The 22,565-nt window shown below is 44.9% G+C and overlaps 1 protein-coding gene across 2 annotated transcripts in view; it reads right to left on the bottom strand.

The window, feature by feature from the left end:
- The window catches only part of FOXI2 (forkhead box I2), a 59,635-nt gene extending 56,694 nt beyond the window's left edge, over window positions 1-2,941 (bottom strand). For both annotated transcript variants that reach the window (XR_015055445.1, XR_015055446.1), the window contains exon 1: window positions 758-2,941. The gene's annotated coding sequence lies outside the window, so the exon portion shown is untranslated. The remainder of the gene's footprint in view (window positions 1-757) is intronic.
- Window positions 2,942-22,565: the final 19,624 nt, after the last annotated feature.

The following is a 22,565-nucleotide window of genomic DNA, read 5'->3' as shown; positions in this document are numbered from 1 at the left end:
CTTTTGTTCCTCCTGGACAGGCAGTCAAACATGTAAAGTTTCACCTCAATCTGTTCAGCAACTTCAGAGAAGAAGATTCTTGAAGTTTTTTTTTTTTCTTAGCAATATGGCTGCCAAATCAGGTGACCGATGACATCATAAAAATTTCTCGCTGGACCCTCAAAGACCCTTATTCCGAGATGACCCTCAAAAATTTTCATACTCATAAGATGTGGCGTTCTACATATGCAATTATGACATCATAAAAAAATCACGCTCATTCCTCATGAGGAGTACTTGCTATTTGCCAAGTTTCAATTTTTTCCTTGTTGCGGTTTCAGAGATACAGAGGTCCAAAGTTTTTACAATATGGCTGCCACACCACGTGACATATGACATCATAATTATCACTAAGACATTCAAGATGAGTAGTCACGCGAATGGTGAAAAATTTGTCATCATCAGACAAGCGGTTGCAGAGAAAAACACGAAAGTTCTGTGCAGACAAACAAACAAACAAACAAAACAAACAAACAAATAACCCAAATGCAATACCCACTCCGAATCCTTCGGCGAGAGTAACAACCGAGCACAAACAAACCACCCAACATAAACAAACAACCCAACGTGGTGGAGAAGAACTCAATTTCCACAATCAATCAGCACACAAAAGAGAATCATTAATTTCGTCTATACAGAGCAAGAACATTCAATGATTCACTAAAACATTTGAATGAACTTCACCAACTAGAATCCCGAAGCAATCCCTCATACTCACTTGACATCCAAAATGGGAGGGTGAGACATTTGGCAATTCAACTACGGATGAGCTGAGAGGCACGAGGCGAAAGAACTCAGAACTGCAATACGTGGCCACTTTGGGTGGGAGGGAGAGAATGACACTCATGGCAAAGGTTTGCAGTGTTATCAACAAGGTCATCCTGTTTCTATGCAGCGAGCAAGATCCTTTTGCATAGTAAGATATTCATTTATCCCTATGGAGGTCAAAATACTTGGGAAAAGGGAAACTTTACTGACAGCCAATTGGACTATTGTACAAACATTAAATTTATAAAGTACCAGCAACAATTCAACAAGTGAATATAATTGAGAATACATGAATATAATTATTTTTCTTGCACATCCCCCCCCCACCCCCCTTTTTTCCTATCAGGAAATTTTTGAATAACTATATTACACATGATCACAGTACCCGTTCCTCAAGGAGAAAAGACATCCCTTACACAAGTTCACCCACAATAATGGCAGCGAGCGCTCATAGGAAAAGAATGCTGGACGACGGCCATTTCAATAGTGTCCCAGCCTGGTTAATGAGTGTGTTTCCATTTAATTAATGGCCTGTTCATCAGCAGGTGTCACGAATCGAAAAGACGTGCTTCCTGAAGCAAGAAGATAAGCGGGTCAGGGTGTAGATAGAGCAGCACCCAACGGGAAACACAGTCTCGGTGCTCCTTGAGCTGCAGAGAAGGTAGATCTCGGCAGGTTCGAGCTTGGGCACGACACTGGATTGCAGATGACACTGGGTTGAAGGAGACGAAGAGGACTCGAGATGTGACCCAGAGATCCAGCTCCAGCAGAATTTGGGGCATCGTAGCAGCAGTTTGTGCAATCAAGTTTTATTCACCGAGTGAGCTGTGCACGGAGGCAGCCACAATGGCTGTCCGGGCTCCACCCACACCATTGAACACACGTTGCCGACGACGACTCGCCGTATGAGACCTTCAGAGCCTTCGTTGTGCATTGTGCGACCACGGCAAGTTTATGATGTATCTGCAGAGCAGCAATTTGTGAGTGTGGTCGGAGTTGTTCCCCCGGGCAGGCACGATGCAACGGTGACGTTGTCTTTGCCTTGCCGTGGTTTGACTTGTCCAACTTTCTCTTCAGTGGGTTTTTTTCTTTAACATGCTCATCTTATCTCCCCAGGAAGGGGGTAGTTTCATGATCACGTGTTGAATGCCCAATGACCTACGTCTGAGTTCTCTCCATCGTCCAATCTTTCGGTGGAAGTTTTTCCAAAGCTTCATTAGACAAAATTTACATATACTGCATTGTTCAACTGCTCTCAACACTCCAAAACAAATATGGTTAAGCATCGAACGTACATTACACGTTATATCAAAATTTTACCTTTTGTGTTTTTTGCTCACACCTAAACGACATGCTAAAATATCACGAAATCTCAGTTGTATGTATCCTCAAAAACAACCATCTCATTTGCTATTTGCATGTGGAAAGGGCAGCAGTATTTAATCAGAGTTCCAAATTTGCACGATTCCAGAAAGGCCTCTTCAGTTTGTCCCATTAAAGAGAGGGTAATTTCCACTCAAAGCTTGAGGAAATCAGTGAAGGTGCCTTTAGTGAGGGCAATGTTCTGGCAGCACAATTGAAAAGTACTACGATAACAAATAACATGTCCAACAAAAGTCAACAACTTTTTTTGTCCACCATCCTCCAAAGATCCCTTTTCAACTTCCTTACTGAGGAACGATGGTCACGTCAGTGTTAGAAATACCTCAACTCACTGGAGTAAACGTACAAGAAGTACCACTGAATCAAAAATCACGCACCTGTCCAATTAATCAGAAAACAAATAAAATAGGTATTATTTTAATGCTGCTTGTGGTGTCATTACACGATTTTCAATAATAGAATTCTTACACTCGGACCGAGTTAACATTCATTTCACATGCTGATGCCTTCTGTACTCGGCATGATTCTTGTTCATCATTTGTTTTTGTTTGTCTTTCCACAAAATATGGAGGCATTTTACTTAAATTATAGTTAGGCCAGTAGCAGCTTCTAATCGAGGAGAGAAATACAATTACAATACATGGTACAATTCCTAATTCCATGAATTGATTTCATAATTGCTGTTGGACTAGCCATTCTTTCCAACCATTCTGCATTATGGTTATGTAAATACCATGCTGATTTCCCTTATATGTTGATTTTCCCTCACAGTTAACTTATGATTCCTAATATATGAATATATATATATATATATATATATATATATATATATATATATATATATATATATATATATATGGAATGTCAACAAGAGAAATGTGGAAGGGCAAATGGTGGTAGATTTTGCAAAAAGAATGGAAATAGCGGTGGTAAATACGTATTTCAAGAAGGAGGAACACAGGGTGACGTACAAGAGTGGAGGAAAGTGCACACAGGTGGATTACATCTTAAGTAGGAGATGCAACCTGAAAGAGATTAGAGACTGTAAGGTGGTGGCAGGGGAGAGTGTAGCTCGACAGCATCGATTGATGGTCTGAAGGATGAATTTGGAGGTGAGGGTGAGGAAGAGATTGAGGGCTGAAGCAAGGACCAGATGGTGGAAGCTGAAGGAGGAAGACTGTTGCGTGAAATTTAGGGAGGAGGTGAGACAGGTGTTGGATGGTGGTAAAGAGGTGTGGGATGATTGGGCAACTACAGCAGAAGTGGGATAGCCAGAGAGATGAAGAAAGTAGGCAGGAGTACAAGGAGTGGCGGCGAAAGGCGAAGAGAGAGGTGGCAAAGGCTAAGGAAAAGGCATATGGCGAGCTGTATGAGAAGTTGGATACAAAAGAAGGGGAAAAGGATTTGTACCGATTGGCAAGACAGAGGGACCGAGCTGGGAAGGATGTGCTGCAGGTTAGGGTGATAAAGGACGCAAATAGGAATGTGCTGACAAGCAAGGAGAGTGTTGAGAAGGTGGGTGGAGTACTTTGAGGAGCTGATGAATAAAGAAAATGAGAGAGAGAAGGTTGGAAGAGGTGGAGATAGTGAATCAGGAAGTGGGGTGGATCAGTAAGGATGAAGTGAGGACTGCTATGAAGAAGATGAAAAGTGGAAAGGCGGTTGGCCCAGATGGTATACCAGTGGAGGCATGGAAGTGCTTAGGAGAGATGGCAGTGGGGTTGTTAACCAGATTGTTTAATAAAGTCTTGGAAAGTGAGAGGATGCCGGAGGAGTGGAGATTAAGTGTACTGGTTCCGATTTTTAAGAACAAGGGTGATGTGCAGAGCTGTGGAAATTACAGAGGGATAAAGTTGTTAAGCCACACCATGAAGTTGTGGGAAAGAGTAGTGTAAGCTCGGTTGAGAGGAGAGGTCACGATCTGTGAGCAGCAATATGGGTTTATGCCAGGAAAGAGCACCACTGATGCGATGTTTGCTTTGAGAATGTTGATGGAGAAGTATAGTGAAGGCCAGAATGAGTTACATTGTGTGTTTGTGGATTTAGAGAAAGCTTATGATAGGGTGCCAAGAGAGGAGTTGTGGTATTGTATGAGGAAGTCGGGAGTGTTGGAGAAGTATGTGAGGATTGTGCAGGATATTATGAGGACAGTGTGACAGCGGTGAGGTGTGCTGTAGGAATGACGGACCGGTTTAAGGTTAAAGTGGGATTGCACCAAGGATCGACTCTGAGCCCTTTCCTGTTTGCAATGGTGATGGACAGGTTGAAGGACGAGATCAGACTGGAGTCTCCATGGACTATGATGTTCACGGATGACATCATGATCTGTAGGGAGAGTAGGGAGCAGGCTGAGGCGAGCCTCGAGAGGTGGAGGTACGCACTGGAGAGAAGGGGAATGATAGTCAGTAGGAGTTAGACGGAGTACATGTGCGTAAATGAGAGGGAGGGTGGTGGTATGGTGCGGTTGCAAGGAGTTGAGGTGGGGAAGGTGGATGGGTTTAAATACTTGGGATCAACTATCCAAAGTAACGGAGAGTGTGGGAGAGAAGTGAAAAAGAGAGTGCAGGCAGGATGGAGTGGGTGGAGAAGAGTTGCAGGAGTGATTTGTGACAGAAGGGTAGCTGCAAGAGTTAAGGGGAAAGTGTATAAGACGGTAGTGAGACCAGCTATGTTGTATGGTTTGGAGGCGGTGGTGCTCACAAAAAGACAGGAAGCGGAGCTGGAGGTGGCAGAGTTAAAGATGCTGCGATTCTCGTTGGGAGTGACGAGGATGGATAGGATAAGAAATGAGTGTATTAGAGGGACAGCGCAGGTAGGACGGTTTGGAGACAAAGTGAGAGAGGCGAGATTGAGATGGTTTGGACATGTGCACAGGAGGGAAGCGGAGTATATCGGGAGAAGGATGCTGAGGATGGAGCCACCAGGTAGGAGAAGAGGAAGGCCAAAGAAGAGGTTCATGGATGCGATGAGGGCGGACATACGGGTGGTTGGAGTGTCAATGGAAGATGTGGAGGATAGAGTGAAATGGAGACGGTTGATCCGCTGTGGCGACCCCGAATGGGAGCAGCCGAAAGAAGAAGAAGAAATATATATATATATATATATATATATATATATATATATATATATATATATATATATGTATGTATATATGTATATATGTATATATATATATATATATATATATATATATATATATATATATATATATATATTGTGACGTTCACGGGACTTGAACAGTCCCGCCAACGTAGAATGAGCCGAAACGATGGAGGCGGTTTATTTATTTATAACCCAAAGATGGCGGTCCTAATCGCTCTACCGCAAACGGGACGAGGAAGGTGGCACGAGTCGCTTTTCACTGAGTTTATAACGTTTATTTCTCTAACCAGAAATAACAAGACTCGGCAAGAAGAGGGATCCGGGGCGATTCGACGGGATGGTGTGGGATCGGGCGTGGGGAAAACACAGACAATTCCAATGAATATACAAATCTCAAACCCTCTAAGGCGCCAGGTCAGGTCAGGTCAGGTTCGATCTGTGACCTGCTACAGGTACCATGTAAACCTGTACTAACCTGTTCCATGGTCGGGTTGTCGGCGACTAAACCGTCTCCCCCACCAGGTTTTCTGGTGAGGAGGGTGTTTGGATATGGACACCCAGCAGGATTAAAAACAAAACCTGTCAAAGGGCGGAGGAGCTCCTTGTGAGCCAACGGCCATCCATATCTAGTGCCCAACTGTGTCTGCAGACGTCCTCCTGCAGTTGGGTTACTTCTTATTAGGAGGTTGGTGACAGGATTTGCACTCCGGCCATCGTAAAACTCTTCATTCCGCAAAACGCAAAAATGCAAAAAAATCTGAAAACCCACTCCGTGGGAGTACCTCCTGTGCAGCTTCCCTTCGCAGGGCAGCTCCCCGGATGATAGGATTGGGGCAAAGCCTTCGGGACCCCCAATCTTTGATAGGAGGGAAACCACGGGGTAACATCCCTGGGTCAGATTGCGGGAGAGTGTGTCGGAGTGGTGCTGAGGTGTCGTCCACCAGACGGCGGTCTCCTTGGGTTAACCTGAGGCGGTCCCTTCGGGTGGGTGCCTGGAATGTCCTATCCCTAAGAGAGGATGATCACCTGTCTCTGTTATCATCTGAGCTCAAGCGTTTGGACATCGGGATTGCAGCTCTCTCTGAGGTTCGGAGACCGGATTGCGGCGAGATAATGGTGGGTGGTTACACCTACTATTGGTCTGGTCGCTCTGATGGTTACCATACCCAAGGAGTTGCTGTAGCTGTGTCCAATAAGCTGACCCCAATGATAATTGAGGTAACACCGGTCAACGAGCGTATTATGAGATAAAGGATTCGTCACTCCTTAGGTGTCATTTCCCTGGTCTCGGTTTATGCTGTGACTGAGGCGAGTGATCTCACCGTGAAGGATGCATTCTACGCCACACTCGAGTCTGTGGTTGATCAGTGCCCCAGACGAGATACACTTCTCGTCTTGGGGGATTTCAATGCATCGACTGGAACTGATAGGGACGGTTATGAGGTGTGTGTTGGTCCCCATGGGTCAGGAACTATGAACCAGAATGGCACTAAGTTCCTTGACTTTGCAAGAAGTCATGGACTTAGGGTGGCTGGTTCATGGTTTCAGCGCCCACAAGCTCATCGCTGGACTTGGTATTCCAACGCTGGCGGTGTGGCAAAGGAGATTGACCATGTCCTCATTGACGGTCGTTGGAGGATGATCCAGAACTGCAGGGTCTCCCGGAGTGCTCAGTTCCTCAATACTGACCACAGGCTTGTTGTAGCAACTCTAAAGCTGCACCTTAAATCCTGGAGAATGGTACCATCGAGGCTGGATGTTGCCAAGCTCAGGGATGAGAGAGTAGCTGAGGAGTTTGCGAACAGGCTGAGTGGACACTTGGGGGGTCTGGGTGCTTTGGGGGGTCCTGAAGAGTTGTGGAGCGCCTTCAAGACCACCGTCCTTGATGTTGCCGGTGGATGCCTTGGAGCTCACCGCAGGGCAAAGAAGAATTTTGTCTCTCAAGGGACACTGGATACCATTGACCAGAGTCGCAGGGCCAGGCTGAATGGCAGAGCTGAGCTGTTCAGGGAGCTGAGGCGTAAAACTGTACGTGCACTGAGGGTGGACAAGGAGGCCTATGTGCGAGGAATCTGTGAGGGGGTAGAGCATCACCTGTGGACAGGTGATTCTCGTCCCGCTTACAGGGGAATTCACGCATTACGTTCATCCAAGCCCATCCCTCGGAGCACTACAGTTCGAGCAGAGAGTGGTAGGCTCTTGACAGAGGAGTCTGAAGTGAAGGCCCGCTGGGCCGGTTACTTTGAGCGGTTGTACCAGGCTGATCCCCCAACTGTCGAGTTGGACGTCAAGGGTGTTACAATCCCTGTTGCTGACCCTCGAATCAACTTTGGTCCACCTACGCTTGTGGAAACACGGGCTGCGGTGAACCAGTTGAAACGGGGCAAAGCTCCAGGGATCTGTGGCATCCATGCCGAACTTCTCAAGGCTGGTGGAAATGCTGCACTCGTGTCGTTGCATGCAGTTTTGTGCTCTGCCTGGAACACAGGCATCATCTCAACTGACTGGAAGAGGGGCCTTGTTGTCCCTCTCTGGAAAGGGAAGGGTGATCGCCAAGACTGCAACAACTACCGAGGGGTGACGCTGCTCTCAGTGCAGGGCAAAGTCTTTGCTCGGATAATTCTCGATAGGGTTCGCCACCATCTGCTTGAGCACCAGCGTCCAGAGCAGTCAGGCTTTACACCAAAGAGGTCAACGATTGACCGTATCCTTGCACTTCGTGTCCTCACCGAACGCAGATGAGAGTTTCGGCAGGGGCTGCTTGCAGCCTATGTTGATCTCTGTAAAGCGTTCGATTCAGTGAATCGGGATGTCCTCTGGAGGATTCTTGGTCTTCGTGGGGTGCCACCAAAACTGATCGATCTGATGTCTGAACTCTACTCTGGTACTGAGAGTGCTGTGAAGTGTGGTGGTACCATCTCTGACTTATTTCCAGTTGTTACTGGAGTTCGTCAGGGATGTGTACTTGCCCCCACACTTTTCAGCACTTGTATGGACTGGATTTTAGGGAGGATGTCGGAGAGATCAAGTTGCGGTGCGTCATTTGGGAATGTCAAGATCTCAGACCTTGACTTTGCAGATGATGCAGTCATCTTTGCGGAGACTTTAGACATCCTCTTGGGGGCCCTCGAGGTGCTGAATGAGGAGTCGGAGCCGTTGGGATTACGGGTTTCTTGAGTCAAAACTAAGATCCAGGCTTTCGGTGACATCTTGGATTCTGCTGTCCTGTCTGTGTCTGTTTGTGGTGAGGATGTTGAGGTCGTGGAGAGATTCACTTACCTTGGCAGTGATATTCATGTCTCTGCTGGCTGTGAGTCAGAGGTCAATAGACGTCTGGGTCGGGCCTGGGGAGTCATGGATTCACTGGATCATGGGGTGTGGTGCTGCCGGTACCTGTGCGGGAGGACGAAAGTCCGAGTCTTCAGGTCCTTGGTACTTCCAGTCTTGCTCTATGGGTGCGAGACTTGGACTCTGACCAAGGATCTGAGACGGAGACTTAATTCCTTTGGTACCAGGTATCTTCGGAGAATCCTTGGCTATCGCTGGTCGGATTTTGTGTCCAACGAGCGGTTGCTGAGAGAGACTCGGATGAGATTTGTTACCTGCATAGTCCGTGAGCGTCAGTTGCGGCTGTATGGACATGTGGCTTGTTTTCCTGACTCTGATCCTGCTCACCAGATTCTCTCAGCGAGGGAGTCTCATGAGTGGAGGAGGCCAGTGGGTCGACCACGTGCCTCATGGTTGCAACAGGTTGACCATCATCTCAAGGAGATGGGGATGGGCCTGGCATCTGCCTGGGGGATGGCCAGACGGAGGCCCCTGGAGTACCGGCGGAAAGTGGTCGCAGCGACGTGCTGTTCTGGCACATGCTCCCATACCTGACCTGACCTAAGGCGCCAGGTACACACACACACACACACACACACACACACACACACACACACACACACACACACACACACAACGGAGCTATTCCTGGTGGTCAGGCTGGACCGTGGTGTGGACGCAACAGTCCCTGGACTGGCGCCGGACAAGCCGGCGCTGCGCTCGTCAGGGGCAGGAGACACCGTGGCGCTATCGACCCCCTGGTCTCGGCCCAAGTCCGCCCACATCCGCCAGGGAACCAGCCCCGGCGCCAAGCCGCGAGCAGTAGAGGGAGGCAGGTCCGCCCGCCGTTCGACCCCGCACTCCGAGCCAGCAGAACCCCAGAGCCAACCAAGGTGAGGCACGAGGCTCAGCAAGGCCACAAGACACGATGAAACCAGGGCCGAAGCAGCGCAACAACAAGCACGCTCCCAGCACAACAACCTCCACCCCCAAAAACGGTCTTTCTGTCCTGATCTTCTTCCTCTTCCTTTTCGACCCCGAACAGAACCTTTTTATCCTCCCGTTCTCGTCACTTCCAATCGAGCCGTTTTATTGGCCCTGCGCCATCGCCTTCCGCCAATCGTGATCACGGGGCGGAGCTATCCGCAGCACTGTCCTGTGACGTCACGGCAAGCCTCTAGAGAATACTAAAAGGGGTTTACGCAGACACACTTATCCTATCCCGTGTCCCTATCTAATTACGTGACAATTATCATTTCCCCCTTGAAGAAATGGACATTTACTAGACAACTTATCACCACTGAATTGCTACTTATTACATCGAGATCCTGGTACACTCGAACAGCATGGCATACCTAATTAAACATCCTAATTGCCCTTTGAATGCATACCCCCCCTCAAACGTAACAATATATATATATATATATATATATATATATATATATATATATATATATATATATATATATATAGATATATATATATATATATATATATATTTGACCAATCTGTCGATCAATCTAATAACATAAACCCCCCTTCAAGATTATGTATGTACCTCAATTTAATATATTATCTTGATTCAATCCTCAGTAACTTTTGTTTGCCCTTCAGTAATAGACGAACCCATGTCATGAGGTCCACAGCTACAGTGATTGATTATACATCAATAAATCAATACAAGTTATCAATAAACAACGGAGTACCTCACTGTGATACAACTGATCAAACTGGTTTTAAATTATACTGCTGTTCCAAAAGTGCGTACTCTACGAGACTTGTATAATAAAGGTTTCTCAATTTGTAATTCCAAAACAAAAGTTGAAATTAAACTGAACGCGGATGACTGATGGGCTGTCAAAATCGATCAAGCACAAAATGAGGTTGTATAAAAAGTATTTCATAACCCTTCAACTGTATAATATAACGAATCTAAATTCAAACAATTTCAAAACAAACTTAATCCGTTGACGAGACAAGCAAAACAAATCATCACAAAGAGGAGTCCTCCCAGCACAAATCAATACCAAAGGAATGTCGTCTATAATCAACCCATTAATTATAATCAAAAGAAACATGAAGGTTCGAATACCATAATGAATTGTAATGGAGAAAAAGACACAATGAACACTAAAAATCTTGTGTTATGTCCCCAGTGCTCTCAATGAGTTCCTATTTTTTTTAATGAGTCGAGTCTGAAAGTAATTAACTCAGTTACCGCACACAACCTCCACTAGTTATCAACTGTTCCCCATGTTTATGTATGTGACAACAAAGCTGGTGAACAGGTGTGTGAAAATAACACATGCAAACATTATCACGAGTATCACTTGTCCATCACTACAATACAGGTCAAGCACACTGGTAATTCAAAGCTAGGTTGTACATTAACAGGAGTAATTAGAGTAATTAAACAAGAGTAGCATGGCTATCATTGTAGTCACAGGGCGATCCTTTGCGAGTCTTTCTCGGGACTCCCAGCTATGCGAAGTCCCCCCATGTTGAGAGGAGTCCACGCCGCTCGGCCTTGACATTTTACTGCAGCGTAGGTTGCCGAGCTGCATAACTTGACATTGCTCCCCGACCACACTTTGGCTGCAGAGCGTTCATTTGGGAACATTTGGGAACAAAAGCTGGACGACATGGTTAAAAGATACAAAATTTCTCCAAACAGTTTAAACAATAGCAAATGCTGACGTTGTTTCATCAATCTGATGAGTGTCCATTTCTTTTATAGTCAATGGAAGTGAAAAAAAATATCGAAAAATAATCTGTAACCAACCCTTCTCATCACCATTCAGAATTCCATCAACATTTTAAATCTCTGCACTGTCCACTTCTTTTATCTACTTCTCTCTCACTTTTCCAGCAAAATGCTGCAATATCCCATCACACTTACTCTCGCCATCCCATGCACTTGCTCTGACCATTTAAATACAAATCCATTCCTTTCTCAAAACAAATAAATACAGTTTAAACCTCTGTTTTTAAACACGTGTCCAAAAATTGTCGAGTCACTTGTCAAAGTTGAGTCACCAGGTGACTGACACTCCAAATTTCAGCTCAAAACACTGTGTCCATGCATGTATCTATCTTGGTGGAACCCCCACCATCCTTTCCCTACCACCCCTCCCCCAAATAATGTTTAACCTTGCTGTGGTGGAAGCATGGCAGGATTTGGACCTGCTGTTTGCACCCAACTGGTCCCTCTCCCCCTGATTGGCTACTCCAGATGACCGTTAGGTTCAAACTCCACCTTCGGGGTGCATTAGCAGAACATATGGCAAGGGGATCAAACCTTTAAACATTCTACTTGATGCCATTATTTGGACTCGTTTCTCCTAGAAACTTGCATAGGCCCTCACCCTTCAGAGGATCAATCTACCAGATTTAACCACAAACCCCTACTTCCTCTGATAAAGCCCATACTTGTTACTGAGCATAAATATTGGGTGGTTTGCTATTGCTTTCCCAGCAGTAGTTTTGGCAGGAATTTGTCTTTAACATCCATCAACTTTAACATTCACAGACTCACGAAGACAGCACGCCTAGTTTAACGTCCATCCGAGGGATCATGCATCATCTGTGAATCGCCCAACCTGCTAAACACCAATAGGGAGTTTGGTAGATGGTTGTGACTTTACAATTCACTTTAAATCATTACAAATCACATTTCTACATTTCAATCACATTTTAAGTACAATGGTTACGAATCAAATCAAATTTTGGAAATATTTCTCTCATGTCACCGAGCACGACAAGCACATTCCAACACAGTGACCCCCACCCTCACAACTGTATCATGGGTGAGAGACGTTAAGTTTTTATGACGACGGCACTTGGTCACAGAACAAAGCCTTGCATTTATGGAACTCCTTGTGGAAGGCAAACTACTGAAGGAAAATGAACACTGTTTGGGGCTGGGGACATTACTCCCCCTCCTCCCCCCACCCCCGACCTGGATCCGCATATGAATTGAATGGGGGGTTCAGTACCCATAAATCTCTTCTCGCAGTACTAACAGCTGCTTGTGAAGCAAGAACATTGTCAAGAGAAGGAGCAATTCTTAAACATAGATTGCAAGGAGGCTAATATTAACACAAATTAAGACGTCAGCTTGCTGGGCTGAGCAATTAGAGGCAATTTCCCACTTTTCATCATTTTAAGTCCTGAACAAAATGCTATTTAATTAATTTTGTCTCACAATGCTGGAGATATTTTACATACACAATTGGCATTTCACAATTTATCCGCATTTCTATTTACAAACCAAGGCTCTCTGGTGTTTCCAAGATCCATCAAATTGACCGACCCCCCCACCCCCCTTTCCCCCATGGCATCAACACATATAAACACTCCACAGCATGTCTGAGTGTACCAACTCCTTTTTCCTTTTCAGAAATAAATCTTCGATGCTCGCGCATGGGACACTTGCTTCGATGTCTATCCGAGGGACGGCACACACATTTATGTCCTTGTCTGCCTTCAAAACACAGAGATTCCAGTTTAGTGTTGGCCCATACGGGGAAAGAGCCCACAGCCTTAGTGTTGTCAAAGTGGCCACAATAAAAGTGGCCAAACCAAAGTGGCCTCTAGACTTAACATGTTACCCCAAGACTATAATGTATGCATCATTATTATTATTCTATAACAGGTATTCAAATGATACTCTTCGGAGACCATTCATTCGTTATGGATGCAACGTACAGTGTTCAAAGCCAAAATAGCATACAAAGTTATCAAACAGTGAGAAAACTCGAGTTTTAATCCATTATATAACAACCACGGCCGAACTACAGCACGAATGAGGGATTGTCACACGGAACATGCACAACATACCCATTTTTGCACTATCGAGCCATTCTCAAGGCATAACGTGATTCATGACTCAAGACGCACTAAAATTTCCTCCCCAGTTGTGGGAATATTTTAAACTGCACTGAGACGCATGTGCGCATCATGCTTTAGTTGTTGCAATATCACTTCTAACAAGACCTTCAGGTATGACATCGCACAGTAATCTTCAGTTCCTTATCAAGCCTACAATCGCTTCTCATTCAGATGTTCACCAAGATCGAATTCACACACACCACCTCTCTATCTGGTCTTAAAACACTCTTAATGGCATCCGCTCTGCACTCCAGAGACTGCACCACAATGCCAGGGCTCTGTCTTTCAATACAAGCTGACATATACCCAGTTCTTTTGTTTACATGCCAAAGATGCAATGGCATGTGAGGAATCCGACGTCATCATTTTTCCTCTGGAATCGGAGTGTGCACTTCGCCTCATTCAGAGTCTTCACAGTGTACGGTGACGACCAATCCTTATTTTCACTTTCCGTACTTATTCATTCCCATAAGCTTCACGGTTCACAATAGACAACAGAGCGCATTTTATTCCAGTGATATCTACTGGACCCAAACATGCTCCATTTCAACACTCATTTACTTCATGTAAATAACATTTGGAACTACATGCAGATCAATGCAAATCAGTGCACATACAAATCAGATATAAATACAAACATACAAGAGTTCTATCCTTTCAACTTATGACTAAAACAAATACAGTTCTTTCAACTTGTGGAACACCAGGTTGGAACACCCAAATTATGTCCTTAACACAAAACTTAACATTTCCAATCACATCGGATTTACGAATCCGGAACACCTCCGCACAATAACGATGCAACAGTTTTTACAGCAAGCAAACTTCCAGCAAGCGCAATGAACAAACAGAAAAATCCAAAGAGGTAACTCGACAAACATTCACAACACTTATTCATTCTCCCCATTGTGGACTTGAACTTCTTAACGGGCAGGACCTCCAGCCCTCTCTTGGGGGCTGACCCCCCCCCTTTCAGGAGCCTCCAACTCTCCGTTTGTGGTCTCTAACCTCTATTTAAAACATTCGAATGCCCAGGATAAATTCTGTTATCTTAAGAGGCCTCAAACCCCCTAATTTTTAGGCCTATCAGTGAAGGTTCTCCTTTGCTTACCTCTCCTATCAATGGAGTACCACATTACCCATTTAGCTGGGCGATGCAGCATCTGAGCTGAAGTAAGAGAAAACGTCTTAGTTTGTGGCCACTTGCTTGCTGTTATGCCAGACGATGCTATTCGCAGCCCTGCCGGGGTTTGTGGTCCCTGTTTGGGCGGCAATATTGTGGTAGAAACAAACTCAATTTCTGCAATCGATCAGCATACAAAAGATAATAATCTTTAATTTCGTATATACGGAGCAAGAACATTCAACGATTCACTGAAACATTAGAATGAACTTCACCAACTCGAAGCAGGAAGCAATCCCTCATACTTACTTGACATCCAAAATGGGAGGGTACGACGTTTGGCAATTCAACTACGGATGAGTTGAAAGGCACGAGGCAAAAGACTTCAGAACTACAATACGTGGCCACTTAGGGTGTGAAGGAAAGAATAACACACTCATGGCAAAAGTTTGCAGTGTTATCAACCAGGTGAGCCTGTTTCTATGCAGCGAGCAAGACCCTTTTGTAAGACATTCATTTATCAGTATGGAGGTCAAAAGACTTGGGAAAAGGGAAACTTTACTTACAGCCAATTCGACGATAGCACAAACATTAAATTTATAAAGTACCAGCAACAATTCGACAAGTGAATATAATTGAGAATACAGGAATATAATTATTTTTCTTCCACACCAACAGAACCAAACTACACAACATAAACAAACTACACATCATAATCAAACAACCCAGCACAAACAAACAACCCAGCATAACCAAACCATCCAGCATAACCAAACCACCCAGCATAACCAATTTACCCAGCATAATCAATCCGCCCAGCATAACCAAACCACCCAGCATAACCAAACCCCCCAGCATAACCAATTTACCCAGCAGAACCAAACTACCCAGCATAATCAAACCGCCCAGCATCGCCAAACCACCCAGCATAACCAAACCATCCAGCATAACCAAACCACCCAGCATAACCAAACCACCCAGCATAACCAATCCGCCCAGCATAACCAAACCACCCAGCATAACCAAACCACCCAGCATAACCAATTTACCCAGCATAACCAATCCACCCAGCATAACCAAACCACCCAGCATAACCAAACCACCCAGCATAACCAAACCACCCAGCATAACCAATTTACCCAGCATAACCAAACCACCCAGCATAACAAATCTGCCCAGCATAACCAAACCGCCCAGCATCGCCAAACCGCCCAGCATAACCAAACCACCCAGCATCGCCAAACCGCCCAGCATAACCAAACCGTCCAGCATAACGAAACCACCCAGTACAACCAAACTGCCCAGTATAACCAAACCGCCCAGGATAACCAAACTACCCAGCATAGCCAAACCGCCCAGGACAACCAAACCGCCCAGGACAACCAAACCGCCCAGGATAACCAAACTACCCAGCATTGCCAAACCGCCCTGCATAACCAAACTGCCCAGCATAACCAAACCACCCAGCATAACCAAACCACCCAGCATAACCAAACCACCCAGCATAACCAAACCGCCTAGCATAGCCAAACCGCCAGCACAACCAAACCACCAAGCATAACCAAACAACCCAGCATAACCAAACCACCCAGGATCACCCTTGCCAAGAGACTGTTTTGGAAACATGGACACGCTGTGGATTGTCTCGTACGATTGATGAGGATGGTGATGATTAAGAAGATGATTGAGATGACGATGACGGTGACGGTGATGGTGCCAGTGATGGTGATGATGATGGTTATGATGATGGTTATGATGATGGTTATGATGATGGTGATGATGATAGTGATGATGATGGTGATGGTGATGGTAATGGTGAAGGAAGACTTTTAAGTGCAAGCCATGATTACCGTTGCCCTCGTGTTTTGAAAATTTTCTGATCCATATTTTTATCGAACAATTTTCCTCAGCGAGGAATTTCCTTCTATTAATGAAGATTTTCAATCCTGAAAACACCTTCTGGAAACATTCCGTGACATCACCATGGTGAGGAGAACATGTTCCAGAATCATCAAACCCATGGTTTGGCAGCCTGGTCGTGTGCTCGTCAATCGTCATTACAGTTAAACAACATCCATGTCACTACAAGTCCACAACTAACTCAACAATCGACTAGAGATGGTCAATTGGGGTGTGTTCAATTACCAAGCTTCTTGTAGAGTGCTCGCCAAGTGGCTTAAGCACCCAAGCAAGCACTGCATGCCAATCTGTTGATAAGGAATGGCTGGCTTGGCAAGTGCTAACTTGCTGCTTGGTACTTGGACACATCCCAGGAATTGTTGGAACCACCGGTGCCTGCCTGCACCTGCAGCTCATCGCTGTTGCCAGCAACCGTTATAAACACACAAAAACCAAAAAGCAACCTCACCTGGGTCACTGCAAGATGAAGACTTCCATGAAATGATGTTGAGAACAATTTCCCACATTCACCACTGAGGACCATTTGGCTACCTGTCATGTGCCGGCTGGGAGGGAAAGAAGATAGAGAGACAGAGAAGAGATGGAGAGAGATGGGGGGAGAGAGAGAGAGAGAGAGAGAGAGAGAGAGAGAGAGAGAGAGAGAGAGAGAGATGGGGGGAGAGAGAGAGAGAGAGAGAGAGAGAGAGAGAGAGAGAGAGAGAGAGAGAGAGAGAGAGAGAGAGAGAGAGAGAGAGAGAGAGAGAGAGAGAGAGAGAGAGAGAGAGAGAGAGAGAGAGAGAGAGAGAGAGAGAGAGAGAGAGAGAGAGAGAGAGAGAGAGAGAGAGAGAGAGAGAGAGAGAGAGAGAGAGAGAGAGAGAGAGAGAGAGAGAGAGAGAGAGAGAGAGAGAGAGAGAGAGAGAGAGAGAGAGAGAGAGAGAGAGAGAGAGAGAGAGAGAGAGAGAGAGAGAGAGAGAGAGAGAGAGAGAGAGAGAGAGAGAGAGAGAGAGACAGAGACAGAGACAGAGACAGAGAGAGAGAGAGAGAGAGAGAGAGAGAGAGAGAGAGAGAGAGAGAGAGAGAGAGAGAGAGAGAGAGAGAGAGAGAGAGAGAGAGAGAGAGAGAGAGAGAGAGAGAGAGAGAGAGAGAGAGAGAGAGAGAGAGAGAGAGAGAGAGAGAGAGACGACAGAGAGAGACGACAGAGAGAGACAGAGAGAGAGAGAGAGAGAGAGAGAGAGAGAGAGAGAGAGAGAGAGAGAGAGAGAGAGACGACAGAGATGACAGAGACAGACAGACAGACAGAGAGAGAGAGAGAGAGAGAGAGAGAGAGAGAGAGAGAGAGAGACAGAGACAGAGACAGAGAGAGACAGAGACAGAGACAGAGACAGAGACAGAGAGAGACAGAGAGACAGAGAGAGACAGAGAGACAGAGAGACAGAGAGACAGAGACAGAGAGACAGAGACAGAGAGAGACAGAGAGACAGAGACAGAGAGAGACAGAGAGACAGAGAGACAGAGAGACAGAGAGACAGAGAGACAGAGAGACAGAGAGACAGAGTACCAGAGACAGAGACAGAGACAGAGAGAGAGACAGAGTACTCGGAGTACCAACATGCCATTTGGCACAAAGGGTGTTTTTTATAGATTAATATTTGAACAGGACCCAAACTGGCCGAATTCAGATTTTGGTGTAATTTAGCAAAATCCAAGATGGCCGCCACACACTAATTAATCAGTATAAAAAACAACCATTTCTATCAAATTATGTTCGATATTACTTGCATATGCTTTAATATCACCATATTTCATACATGATTCAAGGAAATTGAGTTTACATCCCAAAAAAATTTAAATAATTAATAATGGTAATTAGTAATTATTTAAATTATTACTAAATTAATAAAAGTTTAATCTATAATTCCAGCAGTGTGTGTGTGTGTGTGTGTGTGTGTGTGTGTGTGTGTGTGTGTGTGTGTGTGTGTGTGTGTGTGTCTGTCTGTGTGTGTGTGTGTGTGTGTCTGTGTGTGTGTGTCTGTATGCGACCGCAGTTTCTCGACTACCGCTGGTCCGATCTGATTGAAACTTGCCAGGAATATTGCCGGGGCCCCGCGGATGTGCCTTTTCGAGGTTTGATATCAATCGGACGAGCGGTTCCCAAGCTACGGCCATTTATCTGTCGACCAATGACAAGACACGGTGCTATGACGACACGAATGACGTCACAATTAATGTTTATTTATTTAATTTTTTCACGATTGATGCTCTGATCTGATTGAAACTTGCCAGGAATATTGCTGGGGACCCGCAGATGTGTCTTTTCAAGGTTTGATATTAATGTCTGTGTGTCTGAATATTAATGTCTGTGTGTTTGATAGGGGGAGAGAGGAGGAGAGAGAGAGGGGGGCGTCACAATTCAAGAGAGGGAAGAGAGGAGGGGCGAGAGAGAGGGGCGTCACAATTCAAGAGAGGATGAGCGAGAGAGGGGGGAGAGGGGAGGAGAGTTATATAGATTATCTATCTATAATTATAGATAGGCGAGAGAGAGATGTGTCACAATTCAAGAGAGGGGGAGAGAGGAGGGCGAAAGGGGGGCTCAAGAGAGGGGCATCACAATTCTTCTTCTTCGTTTGATATGACGTCACAATTTACAGTGGAATATTGTTCCGTATCACAAATTCTTCTTCTTCTTCGTTTGATATGATGTCACAATTTACAGAGGAGTATGTGTCTTTTCAAGGTTTGATATTAATGTCTGTGTGTTTGATAGGGGGGAGAGGGGGAGAGAAAGGGGGTGGAGAGAGAGGGGGAGAGAGAGGGGGCATCACACTTCAAGAGAGGGGAGAGAGGGGGTGCAAGAGAGGGGGCGAGAGGGGGAGAGAGGGGAGGAGAGTTATATAGATTATCTATCTATAATTATAGATAGGCGAGAGAGAGGGCGTCACAATTCAAGAGAGGGGGAGAGAGGAGGTGCGAGAGAGAGTTGCGTCACAATTCAAGAGAGGCGAGAGAGGAGGGCGAGAGAGGGGCGAGAGAGGAGGAAAACGGGGGGCGAGAGATAGGGGCGTCACAATTCTTCTTCCTCTTCGTTTGATATGACGTCACAATTTACAGAGGGGTGAGAGAGAGAGAGAGAGAGAGAGAGAGAGAGAGAGAGAGAGAGAGAGAGAGAGAGAGAGAGAGAGAGAGAGAGAGAGAGAGAGAGAGAGAGAGAGAGAGAGAGAGAGAGAGAGAGAGAGAGAGAGAGAGAGAGAGAGAGAGAGAGAGAGAGAGAGAGAGAGAGAGAGAGAGAGAGAGAGAGAGAGAGAGAGAGAGAGAGAGAGAGAGAGAGAGAGAGATATATAGAGATATATAGAGATATATAGAGATATATAGAGATATATAGAGATATATAGAGATATATAGAGATATATAGAGATATATAGAGATATATAGAGATATATAGAGATATATAGAGATATATAGAGATATATAGAGATATATAGAGATATATAGAGATATATAGAGATATATAGAGATATATAGATATATAGAGATATATAGAGATATAGAGATATATAGAGATATAGAGATATAGAGATATAGAGATATAGAGATATAGAGATATAGAGATATAGAGATATAGAGATATAGAGATATAGAGATATAGAGAGATAGAGAGAGAGAGAGAGAGAGAGAGAGAGAGAGAGAGAGAGAGAGAGAGAGAGAGAGAGAGAGAGAGAGAGAGAGAGAGAGAGAGAGAGAGAGAGAGAGAGAGAGAGAGAGAGAGAGAGAGAGAGAGAGAGAGAGAGAGAGAGAGAGAGAGAGAGAGAGAGAGAGAGAGAGAGAGAGAGAGAGAGAGAGAGGTTTGATATGAGATGTCATATGAGAGAGGGGGTTTGATTTGATATCATTTGATTTGATTCAATTGATTTGATTTGATTTCATTCAAGGTTTGATATTGTTCTTCTTCATCCGTTTCAGCTGTTTCCCAGGTTTCCCAAGTTCTGGCCATTTATGATACGGTTGGTCCGATCTAATTGAAACAATGCTCAATCCAGTCGTCGTTTACACATACGGGCACGTGAGAGCGAAGGAACGGCCTGTGTGGTTGTTGTTTGTGGCACGCGGTTTGAAAGTTTTTTTTTTTTGCATATAGGGCCACGCATGTACGGGCCCGCACCTACGGGCCCCCACTAGTTAGTTTAATTCCCATTATTTTGATTAAACAACATTTAAATTGAAGTATTTACAGATGTTAAATCTTTTACTCAGTCTACCTTTTGTCTGTGTTTATATACCCCAGAGAGGCATCATAGAAGGTAGCTAGACAATGTAAATATTGCAAATTATTAATTTCAACGGCTCATATGTAGCTTATTGACACACAGATGCAGAAGAAATTCTGTCCAGCAATGCTATGTTCCTTCAATCCCGAGAGCACTGTCCATCACAAGCACACAGATTTGTACATGGGAGGGAAGCTTTAATACACTTGCATCTCCCACTGCATCGTTTTTGGCAGTTACAGTGAAGGAGCTCTTGACAATGAACAGAGGCTTCAGACAGATTTGTCCAGTGGGGTACCATTCCTTGGTCAGTCTTCTTCCAATCCCACTGACATGCATCCGGTACCTCTGGCATCCTCATCAGACACTGCCCCCAAATGTGTCCTGCTTGCAAAGCTGCCCTTTTGCAGTGTTCTTCTAATGCTGCTTTTGTGGGAGGGATATTTTCCATTTGCCGACTTCTCTTGGTGAAAAGCATTTGTCGGCATTGATTGACGTCAGTACATGAACTTGTCCTGTCATACAAGAGGACTGTGTACCTCTCCAGATGTGCCATTTGACTCTCTGTTATTTCAGAAGGATTCATGGAGAGACTGACAAATGTGTCAGTGATTTCAGGGAATGCCTTCCACACCTTCCAGGCAGATTTCTTGCCATGCCCTGCAAATGCTGAAACTGTATCACAGCCGGTATAGGCATGCCAGTAAGGCAGAGCTGAACACATCTGTGGTCCCAAACTTCTGGCATACTGATGGATCGGGATGTAGCATTTATTTCTGCCAACTCCAAATGCTATCCATAATTCTTCAACACTAATTTGATGATAGGTCAAGATGGCTATGATAACAACATCAGAATCTACAGTCCTTATGAGTATTTTGCGGTGTCCTTCTCTAATAGCATGTTTGGCATGCAGAAGTAGATGCGAGTCTGCTTTCTCATGTCCACAAGGAGACAACTCCTCTGCCTCAAACATACTAGATGATGACTTCACGTTGTCCAAATGTGTCACCACAACTGTTTTGGTTTCATCTTGGTCCTTTATCAAATCCTCTGCAAGAAGTTTGAATAATTCCTCTTTGTTATTGTCCACTTTGAGGAAGTTGCTCCAATTCTTAGGAATTCTTGTCGAGGGGGTCACCTTGACCTTTTAACCAATTCCCCGTCTCTCTGCAAGATTCCTTTAAGCTGTCTGGGAAGTATTGGTCAAATACCAAATCTATTCTTGATGCCTTCCTGGAATTGCTCATAATTGCTGGTTTAAAGACATCTTTGCTGTATAGTGAAAAATTAACTGCCTTTCCAGGTGTTGCCATGTGAACAACAGCTGGTCCATCAATGAGTACAGCTGTATAATCTGGCTCAACATACTCTGGCAATCCACATTCTTTTAGGCACTCCATGATTTCTGATTCAGTACCTTTCCTTAATTTTCCAAATTCTGAAAGGGATGGGGGGTAGGAATGGTTCTCATGGCTAAAGAAATCTTCCAGGTCCCCTTCCCGACTTTGGCATGCAACGAATAAGCGAGAAAATGAATGACAATCCTGATTCAAAGATAATACTTTCTGCTTTGCATTTCCTGTTGAGGGAGAATTTGGTTGCTGGAAAAGATGGAGCTTGTTCTTGAGAATGACATCATGGATAGACACTTTGCTCTTTTCAAGTCTCTCTTGGACATATGTTTGGTACTGGTCACTTCCAATCTTTACTGCTATTTTCACAGATTCAACAGCCTTTCCTTCCAGAACGTTTTTATCAATCAGAGACAT

This window comes from Eptatretus burgeri, chromosome 2 (assembly GCF_056783735.1).
Source record: "Eptatretus burgeri isolate ZD-2024b chromosome 2, Ebu_testis_v1, whole genome shotgun sequence".
NCBI lineage: Eukaryota > Metazoa > Chordata > Myxini > Myxiniformes > Myxinidae > Eptatretus > Eptatretus burgeri.
The sequence above is the reverse complement of the archived record's forward strand: the minus strand, read 5'-3'. Positions and strand labels throughout refer to the sequence as shown.